The sequence below is a fragment of the Protopterus annectens genome, chromosome 5.part0 (genome assembly GCF_019279795.1).
Source record: "Protopterus annectens isolate FY-2018-M chromosome 5.part0, PAN1.0, whole genome shotgun sequence".
Taxonomy (NCBI): Eukaryota; Metazoa; Chordata; order Ceratodontiformes; family Protopteridae; genus Protopterus; species Protopterus annectens.
In genome coordinates, this window is record NC_056735.1 from 1017291264 (window position 1) to 1017318221 (window position 26958).

Sequence of the window (26958 nt, forward strand, 5' to 3'; positions counted from 1 at the left end):
AACAAAGAAACATATTCTCCACAGTTTGTAAGTCTCTGTCTTTAATAACCATCTACTATTGCAGCACTCCCAACACAAACACACACATACACACTAAAACCCCCAACATTAAAAAATTACATTGTGCCCACCTGATTTGCCAGTATAGATGATCCACCAAAGATATGCTTACTGTTGTCCAATCTACCACTGCTTAGAACCCACCAATGACAAGACAGTACTGGGTGATTTTTTTTTCTTTTGTTTGTCAAAAAAAACAATAAACTTTATATGCTACAGTCCCATATTAATCAATCCACTACTGACCCATTAACCCTAGGCTGCTGCCTGCTGTCTCATTCTTACTCCCTGGGACTGCATTACCTTGGATGACTACTTTTATTTCCTAAGCAAAAGACACAAATTGGAAGATGAGGCAAAAATACAGACATTCTTCAAAAATCCATACAGTTGAGAGGTATGATTTCATATTCAATACAACACTCTCCCTGTCAGAAAAGCTGCAATTTAATGAAAGTGTACTTTTAATGTAGGATGCATTTGTGAGCTAACTTGTTTGTATGTTAGCCTCTTTGTGCATGTGTCTCTCTATGTCATGCACACATAAACATGCGCGCACACACACACACACACACACACACACACGCACACACACACACACACACTTCTACTTTCACGCACACAAACATTCTGCTTTCATGCATGCACTCACTCATACCATACTTACCTATTAACACAGGTTAAGTGCTGTCTCTTTAAAAGGCAATGGCAGCAAATCCATAGACGAGTTCCTCTTCAGCAAGAACACACACATTGATTCTTTGGCACGAAATAATGGCGTGAACACACAGACCCTTCTTTGGCGCAAAAAAATCAAAACTAGAAGGATGCTTTGGTGCATGCGCACACCGATGTTAGAGTTACAGATCATGGGCACGAAAAACACAACAAAAAAGTGTTTTAGGGCATGCGTACATCGATGTTGGAGTTAGAGGTAGAGGGGCACGTGGCAGGGCTCTGAGGGCCGCATGCAGCCCACGGGCAGCAGGTTGGACACATTTTAGACCAAATCAGTTTTATCTTGACCTGAGTCACACAATCTCTGCCCTAATAGATAAAGTAGCAGAAGTGAACACTTTTTTGCCCCATCTTTCTAAAGATCTGGAATCCTTCTCTGTGGGAATGGGGTTTTTAGCAGAAGCGGCCTTAACCCCCTTAGGTCCCTGAGAAATGGTTTCAGGATCAGCAGTAGGATTCTTGTATAAAAACTGGTGGGAATCAGGAAGCCTATAATATCTGTCTGGCTTAACAGGAGCTGGAGGAAAAGAGTCAGGAGTTAAGTTAGCCTCCGAAAAAGCATCAGCCACAATATCCAAAATAGGACGAATAGCCAGAGGTCTATGTTGGGGAAGAAGAAGAAAATCCCTTAGTCTTTTCTTAGATTCCGAGTACTCCCGTCCTTCCCAGTGAAAATGTTCCCTCATTTCATGCAAAGTTTCCCCAAAAGAGAAATCCTCAGGGGGAGAAGCTGAAGGAATGGATTCCTCAGCATCAGAATCCTCATAAGGAGGAAAAGAATATTCCTGGTCAGAAGAAGAAACTGAAGAAACAGACACCTGGTCAGAGGAGTCATAATACACTTCCTGCCTTGGCCTTTTATCTGGAGGGGGATGTGAACCCCTAATCATAGTAAGTAAGTCCTCCGCCATCTTAAGTAACTGTTTCTGAGACTTCGGTGCCAGATCAGAAGAGGGCTGGGCTGTAGTCTTTGATTTGGAAGGAGTCTTTGCCTTTGTCTTTGCCTTTATTAGAAGCTAAGTAGGCCTGAAAACCCCTTCGGAAGCCGGTACCTGCACAGCGGCTCCGGACCCATCGAGTCCGTTTTGGCCATCGGTTCCGAAATGGCAGATGACAGGGGTTGCAAAAGCACCTCACTGACGACGGCCAAACCTGAAGCTAGCTCTGCTTGTACAATATCATCTGATTTGGACCTCGGAGGCCTGTCTTTATCCTTGCGTCGTTTGTGAACTCCGGTAGCCGGAACCGTATCTGACGACATTTTGTAATTAAAACGCCTACCGAAGTAATGAAATGCAAAATCGTACCTTCGTTTAATCGTACGTTGATTGAATCTAGCACAAAACTGACAACTAGCTACGTCGTGGTCAGGGCCTAAGCAAGGAATACAGTAAGAATGAAAATCCGTATGAGGTATTTGCTTCCCACATGAAATACAATTATTAACTTTTTCTGACATCGAACTGGAGCAAGAAAAAAGTTTCCCCAATGAGGTACTTAGCTTTGAGTAGGAGAAGAAAGTCTTCGGACTGAAGTACGTTTAGAAAAAATTGTCAGGAGTCAGCCGACCGGCACTTGCGAACTGCTATCACCGCACGGCAAGAAAGACTGGAGAACATGGCGTCGGCTGTCAGCTTTGTACTCCTGGCGCTCTGACATCAGGGAGCATGGCTGAGCAGCCGACGCCGGACCCAGACTTTGGGATTCTGGCCGACTGAGGACTGCCTGCCGGCAGGGGAGAACCCTACAGTCATGACTGCAACAGCGAAACAAGATGAACATCAACACTACCACTGTACCACCAAAAAGCAAATATAATGCAAAGTCAAATTTAAGCAGCGCTAAGCATTGCACAGGCCAGCTTAGGAGGTGTAAGAAATGTTTAGGCCAGCTAATTCAATGTGCCCAGTGGTATAGCCCTTTAAACAATGCCAACCTTAGGTAATCAGGTTTGCCCATAGCTTAGCCTTTTCAAAACCGTCCAATCATGGAAAAGTGTGGGAAACCAGCCCTACTTAAACCCAACAGGTGAGAATGCATCTAATAACTGCTTGTAGCTTCCCTTTGCTGGCACCATAGCATAAAGGCAAGAGGGAGTGTGCTTCCAGGCACAGCACTAGGGGATCCAGGAGTCCAGAGTCATGGCAGAACTCCTTGTCAAAGACCATGAGAAGAGACTGCTGCAGGGCCAGTACCAGGATTCCCAGTATAAGGTGGAAGCCTGGGACCATCTCACCCGTGACCTCACCAGTGCCACTGGCATACCCCGAACTGGTGAGCAGGTCAGGCATCACTATGCCGACCAGAAGTGACGTAAGGGGGATCTCTTGGATTAGTGGATCCTAGAGGCTAGGATGGCAGGGACTGTCCCAGCTGTGTGTAAGTATCACTCCACTATGTGTGTAATAATTGCCAGCTCATTTATATTATGGATAGGTATGGCTAAATATTCCTCTTATGTCCTTCACAGTGGCAAGTGAGTGAGCCATGAACCAGGAGGCCTATGGCTGTCACCAGGAGAGGTTGCGATGAGAGGCAGGTTAGTAATACTCTTGCAAGTACTGTCATAGGAAATAAATATAAAAGTATTAGTAAGGTAATTGCCAGTATAAAACCTGTATTGTTTAAGGCAAGTACTGCATACACCAGAGAATATGGCAGAAAGAGTCTCATATAGTTTGTATGTAAATAAAAGCATAATAGCCTGACAGTAAATGTCTAACTGCTGGACTGCATGTGTATACTCAGGTATCATATAGTAATGTAGATTTGCAATCACTTAATAGTACTGCTGTATTAAGCACTGTTACCCACACTGTGAAACATAAATAAAATGTGTAGGAATGTCTGTATATGACTGGTGTGATCCCCAGTGGTCATTTAGTACAACTGAGAAACACATAGAAAATAGTGAAAAAGTAAACAGCAAAATTCAAATAGCACATGCAACTGAGATGTAAACTGTTGTATTATTAACACACACAGCTATGGTTTGAATCCTGGGAGTGGTAGTAGTCTGCATACAGAACCATACTCCGCAACTGTCAAGAATGTCCAGTAAACTGGCCCATATCTGCTGCCCTTCTCCCGTGGGAAATCAGTGGGACGATTCCAGACATATAGGCAGCAAACAGGAAATACAACTGGTTGGCACACATCTATGAGAACAAAGCTGGTACACTAGCAACTCACTAAAATCCTATGAGAGTAATAAGCCACATATGTCCTTTTTACACCCCCATGTTGTCAAGCTGTGACCAGAGTGTGTACAGTAACAGAGTGAGATGCATGTGCATAATAGTAATGTGGAATCCGGTACTGTGTGTGGCAACATTCAGGTAGTGCTAACAAACAGGTCTGTCAGATATGAACACTGTGTCTAGAAATAATAGAAAGATACCCTCTACTGGTACTGTTTACTTTGGTATTGTATGGCATTGTGACTGATGCAGCTCCTCTGAATAATAAGGTATTACTCATCACTTTCACCCACACTATCCTACATAATATAACAGTCTAGGAAATCCTGTATAAGAGTGTTGTAATACAAGGTCAGAATGTAAAACCACAGGAGAATTATAAGACAGAAAGCAGATAGGAGATATACAGCAATATCTCTGTAGCACACACAGCTGTGATGGACAGTGTTTTAGTTTTATCAGACAAAGCCATGATCTGAATCCTGGGAGTGGAAGTAGGCTGCAAACAGAATCATACCCCACAACTGCACAGATAAGACCAGAATGTCCAGTATATGGTCCCATATCTGCAGCATGCCCCCCTGTCCCCCTGGGAAGTCAGTGGGATGATCCCAGATGTTTAGGCAGCAAACAGGGAATACAACTGATTGCCACACATCTTTGAGAACAAACTTGTTACTCTAGCAGCTCCCAAAACTGTTATGTGAGTAATAAGCCAAGTATGTCCTATCTACACCCCCATGTTGTCAAGCTGTGACCAGAGTGTGTACAGTAACAGAGTTAGATGTATGTGCATAATACTAATGTGAAATCTGGTACTTTGGGTGGCAACATTCAGGTAGTGTTAACAAACATTGCTCCCACAGGTACGTCGGACATAAACACTGTGCCAAAATATAAAAGCTTGATACCCTGTACTGGTACTGTTTACTCTGGTATTGTATGGAATTGTGAGCATTGCATTTGCTCTGAATAATAAGGTATCACTGATCACTGTCACCCACACTGTGCTACATAATATAAATGTGTAGGAAATCCTGTATAAGAGTGTTGTAAGTTACTAAAGGTTGAAGAGGAAAATAGTCTAGATATGTCCCTGTTCACCTGCATGTGGTCAAGACATGGCCAGAGTCTGTGCAGAAAGAGATGGACAGGTATGTGCACAACATCAACCTGGAATCTGGGAGTATGTGTAGAATCAGTTAGTGTTAACAAACATTTCTTCCACAGGTATACAAGGTAAGAGGTGTATACTGCAGGTAAAACCAGTTCATGTATAAAGATGATGACAGCCATATCACTGTCAAAACTAAGGCAATAGGGTAGTGTAGTAGTACTTGTAAGCTACAGATAACAGCACTGACCAGGAAAGAAATGTGAACTACAGGAATATACTAGTTGTTAATTGACATCCCCCCCACCATATCCAACAGTAAACTAAATACCCACCTCAACTGGTATGTGATGACTTCACTGTTATGTTGGGACATATGTCCCATTGGTTGATAATTATTTAAATCTTTTTCTATGCATGTGCTATGTTGAAATACTCCAACACTGGTGGCATGGTGCCATCAATGTACCTGCATGCTGTTGTTATTACCACTGTAGTCCCATATATGCATGTGTTACTTGCTATGCAACTGTTCCGTATCTGGTATCTGGGATAATGGGAATATCTAAGCATGCTGTTATAGCTAACCCTGGAATGTGTTGACTATTACTAACCCACATATGTCGATACACCATAAACACCATAGCACGTATGGGAATGCGGGTCCTAGCGGACCCACCTGTCCCACCTTAGCTGGCCATGGCACTGGGAACCAGCACATCTGGGGCCCAACCCTGGACCTCCTCATCCATTGGTCCTGCACCACCTTAGGGTGGAAACATCTCAGAGGATGGGGCTCGCCCCACCAAAGTGGGTGCTGACAGGAAGCTGTCACCCATCGCCAGGTTTGGGTCGTAGTGCATACAGAACTCAATCAGCAGTTTGGAGATCTTCTATGCAGCTCGAGGACCGCGTGTCATGACTAGAGGGTCTGCCTGGTACATCCAACGCAGCCCCCAGCACAGCCACCTTCGGAGCTGTGAAGGTGCAGTGGAGACCACCCATGGGTGGGGATCTCAGTCCCACTGTTTCCACTAGAGGGCTCATGGGCTTCCAATTTCCCAACACCCCTCCCCATCAAGGAGTTTACCCCCAAATGTGTCATATACTGCCCCTGTATGTGTCTTGTTTGTCTTGTCTGTTAACCTTCCCAACCTACCTCCCCAAATATACCTAGTATCCCTCTACAACATCCCACTCTCACCTGAAAAAAGAAGGGCAATCAGTTCCAAAAAAAAAATATCACCCCATACATAGCTGTCCATTCCGCACACGTGTCCACTGGATGTAATCTGGTCTAATTGGCATCACAACATATCATTGTTGTCCTCACCCTCTCTGAGGGGTTTCAGTATCCAAACCTACCTCCAAATTCAGTGTATATGCGCAACTGTTGCTGTACAAGAAATGGGCAGGTATGGACCTTCCCTACACCCTCCTGCACATCCCTAGCTATATTTCCCACTGTCTTTCCCTCTGTGCCCCTTTTTCACCACTTTCCTATCAACGCTTTTTTCTTTTCTTTTAAAGAAATTAGCATGGGGGTAAGCAGGACTAAGCACTTTTAAGCATCAGTAAGATGTTTCAGCCTGTTTACATGGAGGTAAGCAATGCCTACACAGGTTAACCAATTTAGAAGCTAACTGAGTATAAGAAACTGTAACCGGAAGTTAGCAGTGCTTACCTCTGCGCAAACCCACGCAAACCCACTTACAACTGCTTAAACGTGCCTTAATCACTCTGTATCCAACGGCCCATGTTCTGCCCAGCAACAAAATAAACAGCTTCTGCAAGACTCAAACCCAGGACCCTTCCCACCATAGCCAAAGAGATTTACCACTAAGCCATGTCAGACACCTGTAACTCTGATGTTTTCATAAACATATCATCCTTCCCAGTCATTCAACAGTACAGAAAATGTATTTAAACATGTAGATGTATGTGTGTGCGAATATATATTTATATCTAAATAGATAAATACATATCTATATATGTATATATATATATATATATATATATATATATATATATATATATATATATATATATATATATATATATATATATATATCCAAGAGAATATGCCCAAAGTTGAGAGCTATGCAGATAGACTGCATTCCAAGTTAAACTAGTATGTACACACAAACCCTGTAACACCAGTGCTATACAATGCATACAACAACACTTATGTAGGTGGCCTGAGTGTGCAGGTTCTCCTGTAAGAGGTATTACTACCTGCTGCCTGTAACATTGATTTCCACACACAGGAAGGATGACCATCATATAGGAAAGGTAAAGAGACGATGCCCACTTGATGTAGGGATTATAGTAGTTGGTTGCCATGACAGTGGTAATTGGAAGTACTACACAGCATGCTGCATGCAGGTAGCAAGTGGAGGAAACTGATTGGTGCAGAGGCCATCACCTGATCGTGTGCATCAACTACAAATTCCATGCTGCAATCTATGCCAAACAGCTCATTCCATTTACTGGAAAGAGACTGTGAGAGAGAGAGAGAGAGAGAGAGAGAGAATGCGTATAAGGTACAGAAAAAAAAAAAAACATCCAGAAGAGTCTGCATTCCCAGAACAGGTATGTGAAGTATATATGTATGTAACTGACCATAGTACTTGGTTCATAATAATGGGATAGATGATGTGGAATGATTTATATGTGCCTTCAAGAGTTGTTGTAATGATGTCCAGCTGAACAATTGCTAAGGACAATAGAGTCCGTCCCTGTGGGCAGTGGGCCATACCCGTCAACCGTGCAGAGCAGAACTGACTGATAAGATGAAAGCCATCATAGTGTGTGTTGTCTAATGGGAAGTATGTATATTATGTGGCCAATAGCTAGTGGTGGAAGTAATGCCATTTTGTTGGACAAGTGAGTTCCACAGCCCACCTCTTGCAGGATACTCAGATTAATCTGTATTGTAGCATGCAGGAATGCCATAGGTGTGTAATAGGGTTAACTGCAATCTGGCTCTACATATACACCCCTAATGTCAGGCTGTGTCCTTATGTGGCACCTGTCTGTGTTGTAGCAAGGCAGAACAGTGCAGCTGTGCAGGAAGGTGTTGTGAGATTGTGGACCTGATGTCTGAATATACCCCACATATAGGTATGCATACAGGTATTTATATATATATATATATATATATATATATATATATATATATATATATATATATATATATATATATATATATATATATATATATATATATATATATATATATAAATGTGTGTATATATATATATATATATATATATATATATATATATATATATATAGGATCGGTACCGAAGCACAAACAGCCGGGCATACTTCCGCGAAAGTGCTTTTTACTGAAAAAGCACTTTTTTTTAGGAAGTATGCCTGCAGCTAGAGGGAGTCATGGGGGAATGACTGTTGTGGAGATCATACTACGGTACGGATAAGGGAATATTCTCTTTTCCTCACAATAGTGCGATCTCAGAGTGAGAATATTAAAGTATGGGTGTGGGATGGGACAGCCCCCACATGGGTGGTGCAGGGGGGCTTATGCCCCTGCATAAATGTAGATTTATTGTTTTTTTTTTTTTTAACGCACTTTAATGAAAGCGCTTTTTCGGTGAAAGCACTTTCGTTAAAGTGGGTTCGGTATGTGGATTAGGATTATTGAGCTTTCTTTCAATAGTCCTTGATACATATATATATATATATATATATATATATATATATATATATATATATATACATATATCTTCTACATACGGGGGTGGTGCTGTGGTAGCATTGTCACCTCACAGTTAGACGTTGTCCGTTCGATTCTCAGTTAGAGCGTCTTCTGTGTAGCAGCATGCGTGATTGGGCGTTCCTTCGTTGAAGGTTGTGCGTTAGGCCCGGCAAGCCAGTACGTAAAACATCTACTGCCAATCATTAGTGGACCGGAGTTCCGCTGTGGCGACCCCTAACCGGGAAATGCGAAAGGCACAATCATATATATCTTCTACATGTATGTCCACAAATATACAGATACCCATGTGTAGACATATATATGAGCACATATATACATCACATATATCTACACTTATATAGATATATACTTATATGCACATCTCTACATATATACAAACACACACAAATATATATGTATGTAAATACATGTCCCCTATAATACTACCACAGAGCTACATGCTATGTGTGAGGAAACAGCACACATAGCAATACACACAGATATCTACAGCTGTCAGTGTCTACAACATGGATGGGTATGTCACATGAGAACCCCTTGTTGGGACCACATTACCCTTGTCTGTGAAGTATGGAATGGGAATATGGGGAAGTATGGCAGGTATAGTTGTGGAGGTGGTCAGGGTTGGTAGATATAGAGGACAGCCTATAGGGGTGGTATGTGACACATATGGTGGGTAAACACCCTGGATGGTGTATGTGGTCTATGATGTGGATGCCCCATGGGCCCCAATATGGACACAATGGGGACAAGCCTTCCACACACTGCTACTCACAACAGCAGTCCATGTCCCAAAGGTGCCTGGCCTGGAGTTCGAGCAGGAGGAGCATGTGGGCCCTGTGAATGTGTACTGGATGCCTCTAGGTGATGTTGCACATCCCACATGTGTCTGTGGAGCCTGTTATGGAACAGACCCTGGACCTGACCGCAGGGGACAGGAACATGTCTGTGTGTGCCCCCGGGGGTGGAAAACTTCCCTTGGGTTGGTTCCACCTGACAGTATTGCTGGACCAGTACATGAGGAGGACCCAGGGTGAGTCACACGTGATGTGGTCTGGTAACATGGGCAGTTTGGAGAGGTGGTTCTGCTGGACAATAGTACATATACATGCTATTGTGTCACTGTTATAGAGCATATGTTGGTAGTAATAGTCTACACAATCCCAGAACATGTCCAGCAGCATGCATAGATAACTGCAATAACACAGAATGTCAGATGTGCAGCAAACACATAGCAAGCATACCACAGGCATATATGGAACCATTGTGGCCCTGAAAATGGCATATAGGGGAATAGTCTGTAACAGGCCAGCAATGATAGTGTCCACTTAGGGAACATGGCTACAAACACATTGCACAAATCGTGGTACAGTTCAATACCTATCCCACCGGTAGGTGTGCTGTAGTCATACCTATTGAGTTGTGTGTACAGTTTGTTGTCACTGATATGGTGGGGGAGTGACAGTGATGTGTATTAAGAACTGTGGTAACCTTGCTGCATGACTTGCTCACACCTGTGTCCATCTTTATATATTTCAGGCACGATGTCTCATGGAAGGCTGCCAGCCTTCACAGCAGCTGAGAATGAAATCATGCTGAATGAGCTAATACAACACTATGTGATCCTCTTTGGCCAGGCTGCCCATGATCAGCAGGAGTGGACCGCCCTGTGGAAAGACCTAGTCCACACGCTCAATGATGTCGGAATGCACAACCGCAGTTATGAGCAGGTACAGCGTCATTGTTTTGACCTGCTTCGTAATGCCTGTCGGCGTGCTGCTGCAGTCCATGGGGATCACCTCACCACATGGGGGGCATGCCATCCATTCCCCTGACATGTGTGGAGGATCTCTTGGCAAGCCTTGTGGCACCTGGCCATCCGGCCAGCCACCAACCGCCAGACACTTTTGTGGGGGTGGGTCCCACCCACACACCAGCTGAGGAGCATGCAGGTAAAGCCACAGGGCACATCCGTAAACCACTGTTGCATATACATCCACATTGGTACTGGTAGATCATACATATCTGACATGTTATAGATATATTTTGTTGCTGCATAGTAGTGATAAACAGATGTCCATATGTGGTATTATTGTAGAGCTGTACTGTTGATGTATTGTAATACTGTACCCACCCTATAGCAATGCCACAGGTATGGCCACTGACTTTGCATCTCTCACCCTCTTATGTAGGTCCCTCTGGGATACCACCAAGGCAGCAGCTTGTAGCTGGTGAGTATGGTTTATGTAGATGCTTGTCCATACACCGGGCATGTAATGTCGATGGTAAATTCCATGCACACATCTAACACACCTACCCAGAATGCATGCTGTACATGTGCACGTATTGTTGCTGTGAAATGCACAGCATCACAGGGGTGACCATGATGGTGTATTGGAAGGGTATGTCAAACACCTGCATGATAACTAACATCCTGTCATTGCAGAATGTGTCCACAGGGAGTAACAGAATGGTGGGAGACATGGCCCACAAAAGGGACATGTATGGAACAACACCCATATACAGTGCAACACCAGTGTGTATATACCTGTAGGACAATGGCAATGGCTGCAGAGATGCACTATGGCATAAGGCATTACAGTAGTCCACATTATCTTGCTGGGGCTAGGCTTTAACATGTGGTGTTCAATGTATGGGACACTGCAAAGTGACACACATGTGTAGAGCTTACTTGTCATGCATTTGCAAAAAGGCTGAAGGAGGGTGGGTGCCATCATGTCACACCAGTGCACTGCAGCAGTGATCCTAAGGATGTTAAGAATGTCTGTATCTACACATAGTCAGATTAAGGACCTGTGGCAGCCATAACCCTAACAGCACAGCAATAGTGATGGCAGTGTGTAAACACCAAGGGATGTGCACATAAGTAGACCTTGCAATGATGAAGATTAGGGGGACATGTGTAGGGCAGACTGAACATACATTGGCAAATGCAGATGGCCCACGCTGGCATACTCCTGCCAAGAGTAGTGACTGCTGTAGTACACACAACAAGAGGTGAGACAAATTGTCATGATAAGGGTGTGCACACATATGCCCACATGGTGTGTATGCATCACGGTCAGCATACGCACACCTAACACATTCCATAGACACTGCATGTGAAAGTACAGGACATATGTCACATATTGGGCTCATGTACTGTTAAGATATGTGGTGATGGAGTCCCATGGCAGATCAAGGATGGGTGTGTCATATCAATAAGGGTGTGTACACCCCCTCCATAGCCACCGTATACTCTGATGGTTGCCAGTGTAAGAGTATTGGATTGGTCATACATGGTCCGCTGATATTGAGAGTTGTGAATCAGACATCAGGCATTCACAAATGACATCTGTCCACATATCATCCCAGGTATGTGTTGCTGGAAAACATAGGGGCTGTGAGCATTAAAGCTGACATAACCAACACAGTAGTACACATTCAGCAATGGGCTGTACACCTGTGATGTGTGGTGCACAGTACATGGCAGGGGGCAGAACAGGTGCACAGCAATACTGTGTACATGGGTGCAGTGGTATCCAGTGGAATGGGCTTCACATAGTGACACAACACATGCATCACACACATGTATACTGTTGCTACCATGGATTGACTATAGCTGCACTGCATGCTATTGGGTAACATATGTTATGCATGTTTACAGATGGGTAATAGGAGGACTGTGTGTACTATCATTGTGCAACCTCACCTGTATGGGTGTGCGTGCATCCTGGTGGGCAGCTAGTTTGCCTGTAGGGTCACTCTGGTGAAGTGGAGGGAGGTTGATGCATGTAGGACGTGTGTGTGTGTTTGTGTGGCTGGCAATATATGCACATATGTGATTGTGGGGTGTTCATACAGCAGTACTTCCATCTGAGATCATGCAGTACATGGACATGGACTGCCACATTACACACCAGGAATACTTGTCATGTGGGTAATCACAGGACAGTTGATAGTATAATATGTTCTGTAGCATGGAACAGGCATTGAGAGGGTAGTTAGACACCAGGTACACCCTTAATATCACATTCAGCAGAGAGGTCACCTACAACCCATGTATGAAGCACTACGGATGCATTGGGGAAGTACTAGTCAACACCAGGGAGTGTATCTATATATTACAGTTGTCACATGATAGGCTGATTGAGCAGCATATATGGCATGTAATGAGCATTATATACACATGAAACACCAGTGTGTGATATTATGGATTGAACATAGTAGCCCATGCATATAGAGGCCATGCTCATGATGTCTGGTCATACACAGGGTGAACACTGAATGACAGCAGTGAGGCCATCTAAAACCACTATACACAGGTTAGACAGGTAATGCAGTAACAGGTCTTGTGTTGTGATTGCTTGTGTAGGCATTTAGAGGAACGATATGTTAATTAGTGGTATGAATGTGTGTATGTTACCAAGTGTGATGCAGGATGGGGTACACATGGACATATACATGGGACTGTCTGTAAAGTCACGGACAGGTAGGTATTACAGTGGTGTGTGTGTATGCGTGTGTGTGCGTGTGTGTGCATGTGTGTGTGTGTGCGTGTGTGTGTGTGTGTGTGTGTGTGTGTGTGTGTGTGTGTGTGTGTGTGTGTGTGTGTGTGTGTGTGCGTGTGTGTGTGTGTGTACTGTTAGGCAATGCTGTAAATGTTTTAAAGTGCATTTATTGTTTTCCCCCACAGGTGGAAAGGTAGGTCAGGGTCCCTTCTGCATGCAATCTGATGTTGGTGTCCATACAGACACCGAAGAGGATGATAGTACTGTTGAGGCACAGGTGGGGTTGTCAGGGGCCAACACTGCACCATCATTTGACATCCCCCTTTTAGCCAACCCAGTCCTGCACACAGTTTCAGTGCCTATACATACTCCATCACCAGTGGCCATAGCTGAGGGACAGCTGGCATTTGGTGACAGTGCACAGGAAAGTGTGGTAACCATGCCTACTGTGTCTGGTCGCAGCAGGCATAGCCGGATGCCCAGCAGGGCACCACATAGGCAGATATCCCAGGGTGCTCATGGTAGGGCCACTGGACATCATGTCCCTGGCAGAGGTGGCATAGCTGGTACCAGCAGGAGTATGATTCAGGCTGTCATGATGGTGCAGGCACATATGGAACATTACACCAGACAGGGCCTGAGGCTGCAGAGGGCTGCTCTTACATCTGTAAGTGATAACATCCATGAACTGTCTGGTGTCATCTGTACTTATACCGAGCTCATGGATAGACGACATGGTGAGATGATGGCCCTCATCAACCGTGGTATGTCTGTGCTTGAACATGTGGTGGGGGAGCGGCAATGGACGTGTGGATGTAGGCTAGCAACACTAACAGCTGGCAGTCAATGTGGACATGCTAGAACACCAAGAGACTCCTGTAGTTGCAGTACCAGCCTTGGCAGTGCGGGGGGTGCTGTCCACACCACACCACAGCAGGCCACGTGCACATGGTCTTGACCAGTCCCAGGTGGGACCTGGTACCGGCAGACATTTGTCATCGGCAGGTGAGAGTAGCACATTGAGGCCTGTACCTGGATGTGCCCATGGAACCCCTGGCAGGCACAGTCCATGTGTCCATGGCCAGAGACAGTGAACTGCACAAACTGCCAGGTACGGTCTGCGACTGTCCATAAACTCCTGTGTAGGGCAGCCACATGGCAGAACTGTGTACATGCATACCCACGCACTATACAAACACACCTAGGGCAATCCCATACCCACACACACACCACATCACCATGCCCAGTTCACCTCAGTACACCCCACAACCACACACATGGTGTCAAATTTATGGCCCACCCTCGGCCTCTGGCAAGCCATCAACACACCCTGTGCATATGATGATACATGTGCCACATCCCTTTCATGCATACCATCAATGCAGGGACAGGCTAATATGGTTCTGATGCACACAGTGACTGTACTACAGTGTACCACAGTACTGCAGTGTAACATGTTGTAAGAAGAAAAGTGTAATGCATATATGTCAGGTAGTGTAGACATCCAGCAATGATGCATTATAGCTGTTAGTAACACTGGTTGATTGTGGTCTCTATAATCTTATCCATTTGTGTTGTAGGTGTACATGTGTCAGCATGAGGATGCCCTGTGCATATGATAATACCTGTGCCACATCCCTGTCATCCATACCATCAATTCAGGGACAGGATAATATGGTTCTGATGCACATGGTGACTGTACTACATAGTAGCACAGTACTGCAGTGTAACATGTTGTAAGGAGTAAAGTGTAATGCATATATGTCAGGTAGTGGAGCAGTCCAGCAATGATGCATTATAGCTGCTAGTAACACTGATTGATTGTAGTCTCTATAAAGTTATCCATTTTTGTTGCAGGTGTACATGTGTCAGCACGAGGATGCATTGTGCATATGATGATACCTGTGCCACATCCCTGTCATCCATACCATCAATGCAGGGACAGGCTAATATGGTTCTGATGCACAACATGACTGTACTACAGTGAACCACAGTACTGCAATGTAACATGTTGTATGGAGTAAAGTGTAATGCATATATGTCAGGTAGTGTAGCCATCCAGCAATGATGAATTATAGCTGTTAGTAACACTGGTTGATTGTGGTCTCTATAATGTTATCCATTTGTGTTGTAGGTGTACATGTGTCAGCATGAGGATGGTCTGCAGTCATATTCCACAATGGGGTAAGGCACTGTCGTGACACCATGGCTGTGACATATCTGGGGACAGTTGAACACATGTCACAGGTTAGTATAACAGTTATTGCCTGTGCCACATGGACAAGTGACCTGTTGGAGCATGTATACCCTGCAACCTGATGTAGACCCATCCACATACATGCACACTGTTACTTGGCAACACTGGACTAGACCCCTATCTAGGTATGTAGTGATACTGAAGTGTGTGGCTTACATTGCACACACCACACAGTGTTTAGGGTGAGTTGTGTCCCAGGTTACATGTTACATGCAAAACATCCCCAGACATGTACAGTATGCTAATGGGGGATGGAATGGGTGTATATGGACAATACATATTGTGATATACCTTCATATACGCATTAACAGACACATAATAGGCAGACACACATCCGAGAGACCAGGGCCTATCGCTGCTAACTAACCTTACCCTTGTGTCCAATGTATTACAGGTAGGCTGCACACAGCACATGCATAACTGGCCTGGATTGTGGTATCAGTTACCTGTATGGTTGATGGTGACAGTGGTAACCATAACATTGTACATGGGGCATATACCGGGTGTAATTTGGTGTAATGACAGTGTACGCAACACCAACATCCCCCAGTGGATATTGAACTCCATGAAACCCATGATGACACTCTGCCATACCCACCATCACACAGTGGCCACAACTGCGATACAAAGCATAGTATACCCCAACAGTGGTACTACAGGGATATGCATTTAATGCACATGCCACATGCATTGTAGGGTGTTGTATTGTCATACCTCACCTATGGGCTGCAACAACACTATCTGTACTACTGTGTGGCAATGGGCATTGTAATAGAGTATGTGGCCTCGGAATGCTGTACCCTACAGATACACAGACATGCACACATACACACACTTACCAGAACACAATGGGTATCACATAACTATCAACCCATTTGTACAACACTGTTGTGCTGGTACTGCAAGGCTCATGTAGCCAGTATGGCAAGGAGCTTAACAGAGTACATATAATGTCCCATACAGCTGCAGCCACAACTGACTATGGCAATGGGTGTTGCAGTGGTTGTGAAGGCCCTCATGGAATTCCCAAGTACAGGTGTGCTAACACACAAACACTTCTATACTCAGTCATGCACATGTACATGTGTCAGTACATGGGTGCATCACTGCAGGTGGTTATAGCTGTGTACATAACTATTGTCCAAGGAGAGATGGGTTGTGTAGGGGTTGTGTGTACAGTGGTACCCTGCCACGTGCCAAGTGGCAGCAGGCAATCTATTGACAGACACTACTGCGGTGACCGTCAGGGTGAGAAATGACATGCATCAGTCAATACTCCAGGTGCTTCCTGCACAAGGCCACTGAGGTGATCAAGTTGACATGTATGCAACATGCATTACAACACATGGTTAGTGTCAGTGATAGAGACCTGTACCCAAGCATGTTCTGTTGACTGTGGTAGTGTAGTCAAGGTACGTGGCATGTGGTGCATACAGAGTGTCATCTCCCATATGTGCCAGTTTTTACACAGCTGGGCAGACATGTCAGTGTCAATCAAGCTTAGGTTGCCTGTACATATCCCAGCTGGATACCTGCCATCTGCACATTTGTACAGGGACTGACAGTCATCAGCTTTGCAAGTAGATATGCAGGAGGATGAGTGAGTTGACAGATAGATATTAGACAACAATATGTATGCCATAACTGCATGTCAGAATCCCTCACTAACATGTGCTGTACAAACGGTAGTCTACAGTTACATTCCACATGTCGGATCATTACCCAGTAGGGGTTATATACTGTGACACAGCTCACACACTAGGGATACAACAGGGAGGCCTGACAGTCCAGCTATGCCTGCAGGTGTGCCTGTTGTCAGTGCTACATTTAGCACTCTGCTCTTGCCTGGGTAAGTACTGTCAGCAGTAGTACCATCATGATACACTACATGCCAGTATGACAGCACATACCCTGGACTACTTCCCCTGTATGTAACACATTCACATGGATAACAGTGCTGTACAGGCCTCATATACATCTGTGTCCCACACATGACACTCACATCCCTTGCTGCTGTAACAACAGCACATAGGTGCATGTATTGTACATGACATTACATACAGTTATTACATATGTCATTAACTGCTATGTTATCAGACTGGGTGGTGTGAACTGGTTACCAGAGCTAAGCCATGCTTAGCAAGTATCAACTTTGCTGCAATAAAACAGCTGAGCTGATTTGCGCACTGGTAAGTGAAGCCTACACTGTGTAAGCACCTGTATGTTTACCAATAGCTTAGCACCACTTAGCTTCATGCAAACCCATGCAAACCTGCTTAAACCTGCTCAAAACTGCATTAACCGCTCTGTATCCAACAGCCCTCAACAACAAAATGAACAGCCCTTGCAAGTCTTGAACCCAGGACCATGTACACTATGGTCACAACACTTAACCACTACCATGACCACTGTGAAGACCACTCTTGTTTTACCAATATATCTGTCAATACACATATTGAGTAGTATTGAACAATTGCCTTTACTTACACAATTGTGTAGTACTTGGTATTAATATTACTGTTGCATCACATATGTTGTTTTATCATAATGTATACATAGCAGATAAATACGGTGAGATACATCTGGGAGGGTATACACAACTGTGACAGGAATATGGATATATACATATAATAGGTCGATATATGTCTATATGTACATACACATGTATACTCATACATATGTCTGTATACACATCTATATTGTGCAACATATATATGGCCATGTGTACATCTCTTTGTATGTACATATATATATATATATATATATATATATATATATATATATATATATATATATATATATGTATATATCGCTATATATGCATGCACATCCTATAGAAGAAGTAATTAGGGACCTGGGGACCCAAGTTGATAGCAACCACGTGGCCAAAGTGGTTAGAAAAACATTTTATATAGCCCACCTAATCATGAAGGGATTCACATCTAGATCCGGGGAGGTCATTGTGCCTCTTTACTCATCCCTCATCAGGCCCATAATTGAGTACAATGCCCCTTTTGGGATGTACCTTACCAGACACCTGCAGCAACTGGAAAGACCCCAAAAGTACCTCACCAAGAGGATCAAAGGGCTCAAACAGATGCCATATGCTGCCCGGTTAAAGATGCTACAGCTCTACTCAGTGGCATACCGCCTGCTCAGAGGCGATCTGTGCCTGACGTATAAAGCCATGTCCAACCCGGAATTAATGGACATGCTGCACCTCAGAAAATCCAAATCCCATTGAGCTAGCGCTCGAGAGACTTGAACCTCAGCAGTGAAATAAATAGGACATGCTGGAGGGACAAATTCATAACCCAGAGGCTCCCTTCACTCTCGAATAAAATCCCAGTCCAGGTTAGGCAGAGTCCCTCATTGACTCTCTTCAAGAGGAATCTTGATGAGTGGATGGGAGATCGTAGGTTTACCCTGGTATCACTTCTGTGTCACTGTTAGACAGAGGCACAGTATACTAACCTCGAAAAAGGGCATAGCAAAATTAATTTAAAATGGGTGGCGAAAGCCAAACACACTCTGGCTAGGCTTATAAATGCCCTAGGGCAGATAGCCTAGTATGAACCTATGAACCTATGAACCTATGTGTACAGATATGTCTATTTATGTTGTTATATATGTAGATATCTATAATTATATGTGCATACATATCTATTCTGATATACCTATTACTGTCAATAAATATGTAGATATCCATACGTATATGTGCAAATGTATCTCTGTATATGTGTAGACATATAATGCTCTGTATATGTATATATCTGAGTAAGCTAGCGTAATATTACAGTATATGGACTATCTGATCAACACCTTCCTCATATGTGCCACTCACACACTAACCCTACATATACTGGGCCGCTACACAGTGTGGTCCGATGCTTGTCTGTGGTATGGGACATGTGTGTGTTTGGCCCTACAAACATGTAAGCCGATAGGGTAACATACAGTGGAGCAGCATGTAAAATCAGATAGAACAGGACCAAGAACAATGACATCTACTACAGTCTGTACACAGGCCAAGGTACTTATTCACAATATACACACTGTCGGCAGTCACCATAAGTACACAGACCTCAGTACTGTACACACAACCACAGAATGCCCAGGTTATGTCCTCAAATATAACCCTTACTATACAAAACACTTGTTGCAGTCTGATATCTCACTGGTTTATCAGATATGATGTCAATAAATATGGTGTACAGAACATATGCACCTCTTACTGCATGACATATGTACAAAGGTTGACAAAGTTGTGGTTGGAGGCACAAACACAGGGCCAATATTAACATGTTGCTGTGATAACCTCATACATTTACTGTTGTAACAGGATTTGTTGCAACATATGTCTTATGAGGGATATGAAGTCAGTAACTATCGTGGCTGTCACCATGTACTGACTGCAGTCCTCACACTATGCTTCTGCAGTTCACAGATAGGTGCTCTGTGGGTAACACAAGAAACAAAAGGCACCACACACTGTCCAGTCTGCAGATGACCCTACAGATGGGGGTTTCCTCATAAACATAGCACTGACATGACAGGTATTAAAACATGCAGGACAGCCATATCCACACACACCCTGTTAAACCAACATTACTCCAAATGCAGTATAGCAGCACTTACATTCTTTAGTCATGTCAGGCACATCCCCCTCCTGTGTGTTGGCCTGTTTCCACAGGCTATGTTGTTAGAGGTAAATCCCAAATCCATCTGTGATGCTGTTTGCCAAACAACAGATCTAGGTCCTGCTCACAGTGAATGAAAAGTCCCAACACCAACATGATGTTCCTAGATATTCCAGTGTGTTTCCATGCAATTGGGTATGAGAATGTTACCACAGCTGTTCCACATGCAATCAGCTAGAGGAGGGCTGCAATTCATGCAGAGGCCATCAGCTGATCATGAGCATCACTTACAATACACATGCTGCTGCTTAAGCAAAGCAGGTGTAAGTCTCCACACCCACCAGAGAAGGAGTGAGAGAGGCAGACAAAGGCAAAGATAAGTCAGGGAGGTGTGGGAGAGTAAAACTTTAGCATGTTTGTGTCACACACCTACCAGTGCAGGGTATCAAACCCCTAATGGACTATGTATTGTGATCACATGTCTCTGCAGTTATTGGATGTGCCACATAGTTTACATGTTGAGGAGTCCTCCAAACATATATGTGATGGTGAGTGACATCTACAACAGTGATATGGTAGCTATACGGTAGATGTAGTACATGTGCCTGTTCAATGAACAGGTGTCAGCGTCAACACAGCCACACTCTGTCAGGGACCCACACACATTGACACACTTGGCAGGGTCAGGAATACAATTCCTCACTAGTTAGATTGCTACAATACAGTACTGTGCAGGTATCACATACACCACAGGGGTTATCTGGAGGTTATAATGGCAAAGGGTATGTGGAAGTGTCTCAGATCAGGCAGCACACTTCAGTATGCCAATGAGGGTTGTAGTGATTGTGAATGTGGTCATAGGCATCATACACCACACACACACAGACACAGGGTGCCAGTTCTGACATGCATGGGTGCATTGCTTCACAGGTGTGTAGTGGTCGACTGTGCCAGATGGCTAGACAAGGCTAGGTGATGGGTATACCTTAGCATCAGTCCACATGATAATGGTCTGCAGTGTGGGTCAGGGGTGTATTGTCTGGATTGGCCCACACAGGTGGGTATTGTATTCACCATCCAGTTACCTGGGTAACTATTGTGTGTGGCCATTGATGTGCATTGCTTTCCATGTATGTGTTCCTTAGTCCATGACATGGACAGTGTCTGGGATGTGCACACATCCCACATGCATGTACAGTGAAATGTGGAACTGTACCTGGGGTATCTGGCCTATGCTGTGTACACTGATTGTTATCATTAGATGTGCCAGTCCTGGCCTCATGTGGAGGAAACTGGTAATGGACAGCAGGTTGACCCTGCACCTCCATTGATAGATTGATACATGTATTCCCTGGTGTCAGTGGCATCTGTCCATACAGGGCATGTGTTTAAGGCATGGTATGTCCTTTGTGGGTCACATTTGATGGCACCACAGGTGTTGCAGTTATCCAGTCGGGAACATAGGGAAGGTAACTTGTCTTCATGTACATGCCTATTGGACTGATGGACAGGGTGCCATGCCCTCTGCAGCCCACTGCAATCACACCATGGTTACTATCAGTGGGCAATATGCAGGGTACTACCAACATAGCGGCTGTTGCCTAGGCAAGTGTGTGTGTGTGTGTGTGTGTGTGTGTGTGTGTGTGTGTGTGTGTGTGTGTGTGTGTGTGTGTGTGTGTGAGAGAGAGAGAGAGACATGGGCTGAGAGTGTTCTCTCAGTAATACAAGGCCTGTAAGATGGACATTGTGATGTATACTAGGGCCACCATATAAGAAATTTGCAAAACCTGCTCCACAGTGAGTCCAGTTGTTACACACTCACAGCCACCTCCACACAGGATATGAATGATAAACACAGACACACACACATGCCATGTCTGGGATTAGAACTCCTACCTAACTAGTTTATTACACTACAGCACTACACAGTTATAGGAAGCACCATGGAGATTACTGGAGTACTCCTTCCCCAAAGGTATATTTCACAGTGAATGACATCAGCAGGCTTGCCAAAGTACGGCATTTGAATTGTAGTGAGTGTGACTAGCCTAAAAAGCATTGCTCCCTACACAGACATAGAAATACACACACAAACATCCACACCTGCCATGCATGGGAAAAGAACCCCTACCAGAGTTGTATACCACACTATGTTGTTATAGGACATTCCACAGAGATTACTGGAGTACTCCTTCCCCAAAGGTGCATTTCACAGTGAATGACATAAGCAGGCTTGCCAAAGTAGGGCATTTGAATTGTAATGAGTGTGACTAGCCTAGAAAGCATTGCTCGCTACCCAGACTTAGAAACACACACACAAATATCCACATCTGCCATGTGTATAAATAGAACCCCTACCAGAGTTCTATATCACACTACAGCATTACACTGTAATAGGACATGCCACAGGGATTACTGTAGTACTCCTTCCTCAAAGGTGTATTTCACAGTGAATGACATCAGTAGCCTTGCCATAGTAGGGCATTTGAGCTGTAGTGAGTGTGACTAGCCTAAAATGCATTTTTCCCTACACAGACAGGGACACACAAACACACACAGTTGCCATGTTTGGGATTAGATCTTCTACCTAACTAGTTTATCATACTACAGCAATACACAGTTACAGGATGCACCATGGAGATTACTAGGCTACATCTTTCCCAAAGGTGTATGCCACAGTGAATGACATCAGCAGCCTTGCCAAAGTTGGGCATTTTAATTGTAGTGAGTGTGACTAGCCTAAAAAGCATTGCACTCTACACAGACATACACACACAGTTGTCATATCTGGGATTAGAACTCCTACATAACTAGTTTATCACACTATAGCAGTATGCAGTTATAGGATGCACCATGGTGATTATTGGGCTATATTTTTCCCAAAGGTGTATGCCACAGTGAATGACATCAGCAGTCTTGCCAAAGTAGGGCATTTGTAGTGTACTGAGTGTGGCTAGCCTAAAAAGCATTGCTCTCTGCACAGAGTCACATACACAGTTGCCATATCTGATATTCAAACTCCTACCTAACTAGTTTATGACACTACAGCAGTATGCAGTTATAGGACACACCATGGAGATTACTGAGATATACCTTTCCCAAAGGAGTATTCCACAGTGAATGACATCAGCAGCCTTGCCAAAGCTGGGCATTTGAATTGTAGTGAGTGTGACTAGCCTAAAAAGCATCGCTTTCTACACAGACAGAGAGACACACACACAGGTGCCATGTCTGGAATTAAAACTCCAACCTAACAAGTTTATCACACTACAGCAGTACGCACTTATAGGATGCACCACAGAGATTACTGGGCTACATCTTTCCCAAAGGTGTATTTCAAAGTGGATGACCTCAGCAAGCTTGTCATAGTAGAGCTATGGGGAGGGCAGTGTGTGTGCATGGGCCATAACCCATTCATCTAGAGGTTGACACACCACATGCAGGTACACGCAGGGTTATATTCCACAGGTATGTGTATACAGCTGCTAGATGACTACTTCCTTGTACAGTCATGTTGCACAGATAGCACTTGCACCACATAGTCTGTAATACTGATGGATACCAGTGGCTAATATCTACAGTGAGTGACATTTACACTTCATGTGGCTGTAGCCATTTGGCTGTGTGCTGGGTGGGATAGACCTCATAATGGATGGCTCCTTGTCACAGTTAGTCTCTTCCACACATTTATGTACTTCTACCTTTGGCTTATTATATTGTGTTGTCCTTGGATATACATCTGTATTCCTGTCCACTGTATGTGCAAAGCTTGACTGGTGCATACTGAGGAGTGTATGCACTAACATCCACAGCTGCCAGATATGTATGGTCCACTGTTGTTTGCAGATATGGGCTTCATTTGTTTAAGTGTGTGAGCATGCCCAGTATGCCCTTCTGTATTGAATGTGTGGATCAATTCCAGGTAGTTTGTACTCCAGTGCAGACCTTTGTGTTGTACATCTACAAGTAGCAAACTGTTTCTGCAGGGCATCTATCGATCATTTGACAATATGTGGACAAACTGTGCAGGGGATAGTGTGTACTGTAGGTGATTGTGTCTGTGCTGCTTCAGCTACATGGTACTGCTATTAGCAGAGATATTCAGACATGAGTACTGTTATACACTGTGATGTTTTCTGTCCTCATTTAATGTCAGGTGGACATTCTTGTTCACAGTAATGTCTTGGGGACAAGCATGACTACAACTGTGTCTGGTATTGTGGGCAGATGCCTACATATTCATAGTGAGTTATGCCATTCTGGAGGGAGAGCTGTAGACACTTGTTGCTGGCTCTGTGTATCCAGTTCAGCACCTTGGTGCAGTGCTGGCAGAGGATCCCATACTTGTACATCCATCGACATGACAGTATGGCCTTATCTTGCTGTAGCAATACCTCACAGCTGTACAGATTTGTACAGGTTGCCCAGAGGCAGGGGCCATGAGTCAGGACATTTACCCTATTGTAGTCTGTGGGCAGGTATGTAGCCACCCATTTATGTGTTTGTAGCCAGGGATAGTGTGTGCACACACAGCTTTGTGTCAGACCTTGTATATTCCATGCTGCCCATGCTCCCATCCCCCCTGTTATTCTATCCTCTTCCATACATTATGCATACATTCTCTGATACTTTCTCTAAGGTTATCACCCCATCACAGCTGTGTTTTGGTGTTGGTCCACAGTTCATGCAGTGGGAACTGGTAGACATGTTACTGTGGTTTGTCCACATGGCCTTGCATATGGCTTATGTGGAATGTATGTTGTTATTTGGGTGTCCATGACATAACATGCACTGGCAGTACGTGTGAGACACAGGTCTTTGGCAGAGGCCTGTGGGCCATTTTGTGTTGATGTGGGCCAGATGTGGCAGGCCGTTGCATTCTGTCAGTCCTGCTGTCTCAGACCACCATAGAGTATATTTCCCTGGGATGACAGGGTAGGTGTGATAGGTGTTCATGCCAATACCTTCTATCAGTCTTGATCAAGTGGTGTGGATGCTGGCAGCATACTACCTACAGCTGGGGAGACACCTACACGGGACAACTGCACTGCATGCTGCATTCTTTCGTTATTGCCATATACAGATGGGGTCATATTGTACCCTTCCCCATAGCAGGGATATGACCAGAGAGGTAGCTGTGGGTGGTGTTTGCGTGAGCTGGGTGCATGTGTGCTAATGACACTACTTGCATCTGACACACAGATATGCATGGGGTATTCTAGTTATGCTGGCATGTGCAGGTACATCAGCTGTTTCCCAATACATCAGTCCTAACTCCTTTGTGATCTGCAAGTGTTTGGGCAGACAACACCGGTATCCCCTACTACAAGACCAGATAATGTGATGCATACCTGTATGACAATTCCAAGGGTGTGTCCATTTCACACTTACACAATATATACTGTATGTCTTGGGTACTTTCCCCTGTGTACTGCTTGTATATCTAGCCCAACAGCCATACCATGTCAAGCTTTCAGATGGTGACACATATTACCACCATACATTTACAATGACTTACTGCTAGCATGTGTTATACTGGTGGGAATTGTCTTTGGCACTGCAGTTGCAAGGACTTGGCCCTGTCATCAGCAGTAGTAGGCAATGGCCACCAGGTCTTACCTCAACATGCATACATACTGACCACTCTCACACGATATGAAACACACACCAACCTAACACACCCATACCTGCATATTGTGCAAATGCTACAATCTATCCTGCTAACTTGGCCACCTCTGGGCATCTGTGCACCACTGGTATTATAACTACATATACATGCATGTTACTACATTTCCACATAGGGTTGGGGGGGGGCACACCTGACTGTTTCTACATTTCTACATAGGATTGGGGGGTCACACCTGACTATTTCTACATTTCTACATAGGCTGGGGGGCACACCTGACTGTTTCTACATCTCTACACAGAATTAGGGGGGCACACCTGACTATTTCTACATTTCTACACAGGATTGGGAGGGCACACCTGACTGTTTCTACATTTCTACACAGGATTGGGGGGCACACTTGACTGTTTCTACATTTCTACATAAAATGGGGGGCACACCTGACACTTGTACACATTTGTATGACTGTACTGGTATTTTAGGTACTCCATTTAATTCTATATTCTAACTTATCATGCTGACAAGAGGCATATCAGTGTACTACAAGTCTTTGGTTTGATTGACCTACATATTAGTTTCTGACTTCCTGCCCTTCAGAAATAACATCCCACTGCCTGACCTGCTGTAGTCTGTCTGTGTAGGCTTGGGGGGGTTATCCATAGGCATCATTCAGAGGCCATAGAACAGCCTTTGTTTGCGTTTGTCTACACTTGTCCTGCTGGTTGAGACTGTTGTTGGGTATGTGAACCTCCCTGACTGGTATGTGTGAGTCATATGGACACACATGTGGCCCAGTACATTTCCTGCAGTAGGTTTTGTTGCTCTTTGTAGTCCTGGCTACTATGGTGAGACCAGTATTTGTTACAGATCTCATGGTGCCACTATTGGTGTCTACTATCTGCTGGCATACCATTCAGCCACCCGCTTCCCTTACATGCTCACATCCATACCATAGATACAGGTAACAACACATACTACTCCATTTGGCAATTGGTAGGTTGACTGACTTACCTTGTGTGTATGCCAGTATTGAGGGTGGTGCTGCAGGGCTGCCTATGTCGGATTTGCACATA